The sequence below is a fragment of the Columba livia genome, chromosome 5 (genome assembly GCF_036013475.1).
Source record: "Columba livia isolate bColLiv1 breed racing homer chromosome 5, bColLiv1.pat.W.v2, whole genome shotgun sequence".
In the NCBI taxonomy this organism is placed as follows: Eukaryota; Metazoa; Chordata; class Aves; order Columbiformes; family Columbidae; genus Columba; species Columba livia.
The window spans coordinates 31081840-31088969 of NC_088606.1; positions in this window are offsets into that span (position 1 = coordinate 31081840).

Here is a 7130-nt window from a genome sequence, read left to right on the forward strand (position 1 = left end):
CCATTCATGGCTTGTACTCTTGCAATGTTAGATATATATTAAAAAAGAAATATTAAAATCACAGATTATTTTTTTTTTGCTTGCAGAACCCAAAATATGTTAATTGTTGTTAATTATTTTGTGAAATCAATTTTTTCAGTTCTTGTTTAGAATACTCAGTAACGTGTTGGGTGAAAACAACAGAAATTTGCCCAATTGCAAGTTAAGGGACATCAAGAAAACTTCCTGTAAGGCCTTTCAGCCTGTTCCAAAAAGTAGCCTAAATGAATTATAGTGTAAAAAGAAAAGAGCAGAAATGATGACACACAAATGACACATGCAGAAATGATGCAGTGGTGGTTTAGGTATGTGGCATTGTTTATCAAGTTGTGTTAATACAGCAGCAAGTATGATGAGCCGAAAGTGGCCTGTTTTCTATGCCTAGGTTAGGAGGCTGCCTAAACACAACAGACAACTATAATTCAAATGTGTTTAAAAGCACCAAATAAGAGAAATGGAAATATCACCATAGAACAGAGGACATTTAAAAAGCACCATTAGAATGGTGAAATGTCAGGGACCACTGGCTTCAAAATGGCCTTTCCTTTAAACCATCTGTACTGATTACTTCTCAGATACTGAGTTATAGAGGTATTCCTGCTGTCCACATTCACCTGTAACCTCAGATATTTTTTGCAGGTGCTTCAGTTCTGTTTCATTTAATGTTCATCCTTAGTAATTATTCCTGCCATGTTCTCCAAGTAGGATAAACTACTTTGACTCCAGGGTATATTAGTTCTGTGACAGACTGAAAGTTATTCACATTTCCTGGTTTCAAGCATGTGCAAAAAGTCACTAAATATCATTCTGCTCTTGACTTTTTCTGCTTGACCAAGGGAGCATTTCAGAGAAGAAAAACTACAAAGGTTCAGACTAGAAAAGTGGAACACGTATTACTCTTTGTATCAAGTAGGCTCTGTGGCTAATAACATTGCTATTAGATACAGGTCATTTGTTCAGAGGGAATAAGGAAGACTCATTCAGGCAGTCAGCTGAATCAGACTGAAACTTAAGGGGAAAGAGAACTGCAAGCTTGGTTTTAAATCAGCTTCATTTTCCAACAGACTTTGAAGTGCTTCATTCTAGAAATAGCTTTAATAATCAATATTAATGATATGAATTATACAAAAATTAACTCTTCATATTTAGAATGTAAATCTATAGTTCATCTATTGCTCTGCTTTGTTTTTATTTTTGTTGGCTCTGTTGACCAACATGAGACAAACATTATGGCTAAACAACATTCAAAACATTGTGAGCTTTTGTGAGAACATTACTTCACAAACACTATATATATATATATATATTTTTTTTTTCTAGGCACTGTGAGCTTTTTTATGGTTTAAAACTCTAAGATTTTTAATAGATCAGAACTGAAATGTTCATCTTCAAACTGTCAAGATGTGTCTTCAGCTCATGCCCAGACTCAAGAAGCATCAGGGTACTCTCTCTGGTTTCACTGACAAATGTTTTATAAACCATAAGAATCAATTATTGCTTATTCCTCTCACATTGTGCAACAAATGTTGAATAGCTAATGAACTTTAGGAGTCCTCCAGAGTCTTTCACTCACAATCATACTGTACTTGTGTTGAGCGTTAACCTGACCTGACCTCTTATAAAACTTAAACAATTTTTATTCAATGATCTTCACTTGACGTGCCTGCCATATGAGTCTGGAAGACAATACACTCACTAGAGTTTTTGATATGGTGGCAGTTTTTACAGAGAAGACTATCTTGTTAACATTTACCAACTCACATTGATTGCCAGGCTTCACCTTAGGGAAAAGTCAAAGCATGTCAGAAGTGACTTGCTATAATCCTGCCCCATGAAATACCAACAAAATTAAATTACTCATAATGAAGGTATGAGTGAAAGGATACCTTACTGTGCAAATATATCACCTATATTATTTCATTTTAAGATGCAATTTCTATCTTCAAATATCAAATAAATGACCTTCTTTTTAATTGCATAATTTTTCAACATTTCATTTGAGTTTACTCAAAAGTTACTTTTTTTTTTTTTTTTTTTTTGTAAACCCCTAGATGTAATAGATTTAGAATTACAGCATTTTCACTGGGGGCCACATCAGGCTTGTGGTTACCTCCAAAGGGCCAAATGTAATTTTAGGACTGTATAAAAGCGTCACGAAGGGACCCCAAACTCAGTTTTAGGTGGACAACAAGATCCAAAACAGACTTTATTCTGTCCAGAAAAGTACAGCCAATGAACTGACCAAAACAGTGCTTATACAATTCATTAGCACTCCAATAACATAAGATAAAGGTTCGGATGTCATTTGAGGAGATTATTGGGGTGCAGCAAATGAGAATAATGAGGATCCACAGTGTGCATGCACACACTCACAAGAAACACACTAGAGCCTTCTGACTCCAGGGTTAACTATCACTCGTCTGGGTTAGGCAAGGACTCACACTTGCCTGAGTTAGGCAAGGGTATATTCAGTACATTATCACTCACCCAAATGAGGAGGTGAGGCACTTTCAGTCCCGGGAAGTTTCCTTAGACGACATTCCAGTCTAAGGGGAGGACTCCAGCTCAGCAGACCTGCTGCTCCGAGAAGATCACACAAAGGGAATCTTTGGCAGGAACCCTGTTTATAGTCTTATCAGATCTGGCTGTGGGCATTCCAGAAGCTTCTCAGCTTCTCTGGGCCCCTCCTCTGCTAACAACCCTGTCAACTGGCTCCGGGTCCCACAAAAGAGTAATGCCCCATTGAAGGCTTCAGTTCTCAGAGGGGGATGTGCAAATGCCACACCAGTTCTCAGGGGGGGAAATGCAACTGCCACAAAAAGTAACTACTTCTACTACTTTATATGTGTATATATGTGAGAATGTATATAAGCATGCATAAATATGTATAAGTATATATAAGTTGGGCTTATACTGAATCAACTAATTACAGTTTGAAGACAATTATATATACACCATCTTAAAATATCCCATCTTCACCCACAGGTGTTCCCACTGTGCAGAAGGGTTTTCCTGTGTTTATTTTGAAGAGTGGACACTTTATTTCTTGATGACTGCCAATTCATTTGTCAGACAGGAACTGTCTGAAGTATTCACCAGACAACAATAGAGAAAGTTGTGGTTTTTTTGTTTGTTTGTTCGTTTGTTTGTTTTTCTTTTGGTTGTTTCTTTATTGTTCTGGAGTCTATTCTCTCTATCTTCCATCTCTTTTCCTATAGATTACTTAGAAATATAAATTTTGAAAAGAATGCATGAAAATTCTTCTGGATCACATATGTCCCCTTTTCTACCAAACCTTTGCTTTCCTGTTAAGGAAATGTTCACAAAGCGCCTGACCCCCAGTGAACTGGATAAGCCAGTACTTGTGCTCAAGTCAACGTGAGACTGTAACATCATGAATATTTGATTCATTAACTGACTAGCAAGATGTTTTTTAGCAGTGTTGATTATAAAGGACTATTACAGAGAAGTAAACTTTCTAACAACCACAGACTCTTTGAATGTTTACTGTTTGAAAGGGGTTTTATTTTGTGGGGCGGAGGAGAGGTGACCAGTAATTCTTCTCTGATACCTCTGTGTTTTTTTTCAGTATGGAATCTGCAATGGATTGACTGTGGCTGTGATCTCTGCCTTTCTGTTGTTCTTCTGCATGCAAACACTTATCCACCCATGTCTAAGACAATACATTCTTCTCACTGAATTTTTAGCTGGCTATTTTTTATTTGGCTTTCTTCACTACAAGGAAGCATTTCCAGTTAGTGTTTCCTATTTTCCTCACCACATAATCACTTTGTCATAGCTTTCATTGTGGGGATAATTTACATGGCTTTCTGGACTGCTTGAATATTTGGCAGCTGTTGATCAAATACATTATTTCTTAGTAATTATTTATTTCTCATTCATTATTTATTTATCAGATCTGAGAAGCACACAAATTTTTCTTAATTCAATTCAAAAGGTGTCCCTCCCCCTCTTCTTTGAATTTCTGCAGGAAATTTTATCATTATATACTGAAGTCTTTTATTTTTCCAGACATTACCTACTTTTAGTATTCTTTCTCTCAGCGGAGCTGTTTCTGCACTGTGTGATGTCCTTGCATTCGTCTGCCAGATTCTAATAAAGGATATTATCTCGAGTTGCCTACACTTTTCATCGTTATTGTTAGCTTTTCTTATGGGTCAGGGATATGAGTTGCATAGTTCTATGTATGCATATATAGATATATATGTATAAATGTGTATGTGTACATATACATGTGAAATGAAATATGTTAGGAAATCATTTCATTGACGCTTAACAAAACATGTAACAATGCCTTTTCTTAGATGTGCATAAGACAAGCAATTAAGGTTTTAAGGTGTTTTGGTTGTTTTTTTTTGTTTGTTTGGTTGGTTGTTTTTTTTTAAGGCATGATTGTTTTCTAAGGAGTAAATGAGATCTTCTTTGGTCCTGCTTTCTTCGTTTGTTTCCCTTTAGACCATTCTCTCTTGATTTACAGTCCAAGGTTTCAAAATAAAGAGTCTTACGAAATATTTTATGAAGGACGCAGGTAGATGTAAAAGTGCATTTCTCCAAACATAACATTTAAAAACCTCTATAGTATTTTAAACAAGATAGAAGTGAAAAAATAAAAGTGCATTCAAAAATCTGAGTTAATACATGTGGAGGTAGTAAATATACTGTTGCTAATACTTGTGGTCTTGTCACATAAGCAGAAGATTGATCTTCTAAGACGTTCTTAAATTAGATGGACTATAATGTAATTAAATAAAAAACTAACATCTAAGCATATAAAGAATCCCATTATTCATGCATGAGATGCATGAAAAATGTAAAAAGTATCTCCTAAATATCAGTAAAAGCAAAACAAGATTTCACTTATTTTTTAAAAAGAAAAAACCTTTTTTTTTCATCTTTACTGAAGGTTATGCCCAACATACATCTAAAAAATTCATGTCAAGACAGAATGAAACTTTTATTCTTTGGTCAGTTGCCTAACTAGTGTGTCCCACTAAAGTTAACTCCTTGAATTTAAGACAGTTTTGTACAATCTGCTATTTTGATGTTGAAGTAAATTCTCCAGCAACTACTGAGTGTTCTAGCTGTGTGGTATTGACTACTTCAATATAAAAAAATTCTAATAATTTAGACTGAAAAGTTGTTTGCATATTGGTTTGAAATATTCACCTCTCCAAAAAATGAGTAGAGGGACAAATTGAACCCGCACTCTAGGTAGGCACTATGAATAAAGAAGTTCAGAAGAGAGTATCAAATTACTGCCAAGGAAAAAAACCCCCACATTTATCTGGGTCAGTAAACATTTGATTTATAATCAACAACAACATGCATTTTAAGATGCTTTTCCACAATTAAAGGTTTTCCTTTAAAAAATATATTTCACATTGCAAAGTGGACTGTTGCTAGGATCCCAGAATCAATGAAATGCAACCAGCATTCATGAAAGTCATATAAAAGAGGTTCTGTTAGCACTTAACACAAGATGAATAGAGGATAATCACATAGTCTCAGCCCACATAAAACACAAAAAAGAAAAAAGAAAAAAAACAACTACCAAGAAAAATAACTTTTCACTTTAATGTTGTTGACAAATAATAAACATTCTTTTATAGTGTGAATAATAGAGTTTTTACTCTAACATGTACAGTCTATACCAATTTTGAAACTAAAAATTTGTACTTCTCAGAATTAATTGTACTTTTAGAAATATCATTATTTGAAAATTCTAGCTATGAGGCTTCCTGACGCTGCATGTAATTTGTGTTACACGTTTACAATGTTTCTGTCATCAGCAAGGAAAAGAGCTTTTATAGGAATGATTATTGGATTCTATCTAGTAATATCGTCCTGTTTTCTTCCTATTTTTGTTTAGTAAAACCACAATCTTTAATGGCCCAATCCATAATAGTGTGTCTAGGCAATTAAAAGTGTAATTGGTATGTTGTTTTTCTTGTATTTGTTCTGTATTATAAGAAATTATGCAATAAATCTAAAAATTGTAGATTTGACTGCTAATCTGTCTTTTTCTCCTTCATGGATTCTGTGGTTATTTAGTGTGTGATTTTAAGGTAACTTTTGTTTGAAATATTCTTTGAGAAATACTTTTAGACCAAACTGCAGTGAGCATGAAGTACAAGGATGATTAGATATAATTATGCTGAAGTTTTCATAGAGAAATTGAAAACTGAGACTGTATACCACAGGTTTTGATTAGAGAAAGTAAATTTTCTTCTGGCTGTATGAGTGAACTAGTTTGTAGTCTTCTTCTGTTGTGGACTGTTCAGTGTTTTTTCATTAAATACAGCAGCATCTTGCCTGGCATGTTTTTACTGTAACATTGTTCTTGTTAGAATACTGAACGATTTTGGCATTTGCCATTTTTTTGTGTGTTAGTAGTTAGAATTCAAGGAAAATATCAAGCTGGACAATTCTTGAAATATATTAGGAAATACGCAGTAATTAAAATACTAGATATCTGTAATGTATATTCTTCCAAGATTTTAAATGGTTTGGCTACTAAACCCATTATCTATTCTCAATGTTTGTCACCATGTTACATTTTAGAATACGTAACGAACAAATTGACACCATGAAGGAGATAAGATCAGAACTAAGGCATGTGTACGTAGCAGTCATAGAAATATTCTTCTTTCACAAATTTGTCCTGAATCTATGGAGTTGTTACTACAACAAACTGCAGTAAGGTGTTCTACAGCTTCTTTATTCTTATGCAGTGATTCACTGTTTTGGAACTGCCCTTTCAACTTTAATTTCATGCATTTCCTCATGTCCTCATACTGAGAGGACATAACAAACAGTAAATCCACATTCAGTGTCTCTATGCCACTTACTACTCTATAAAACTCTACCATATTCTTTCCTTACTCATTTTTTTTTCTCTAGTGAAAAAGGAATGCTTGAAGGAAGCAAAATGCCAGAAATATTTCCTGGATATGTTTGGCATTCAAACTTCTTCACAATTTTTTTTATCAGTAAACTAGAAGAGTTACTAGTGGGAACACACAATATGTAAATATTTTCTTTAAAAATAATCAATGGTTATGATGTTCAAA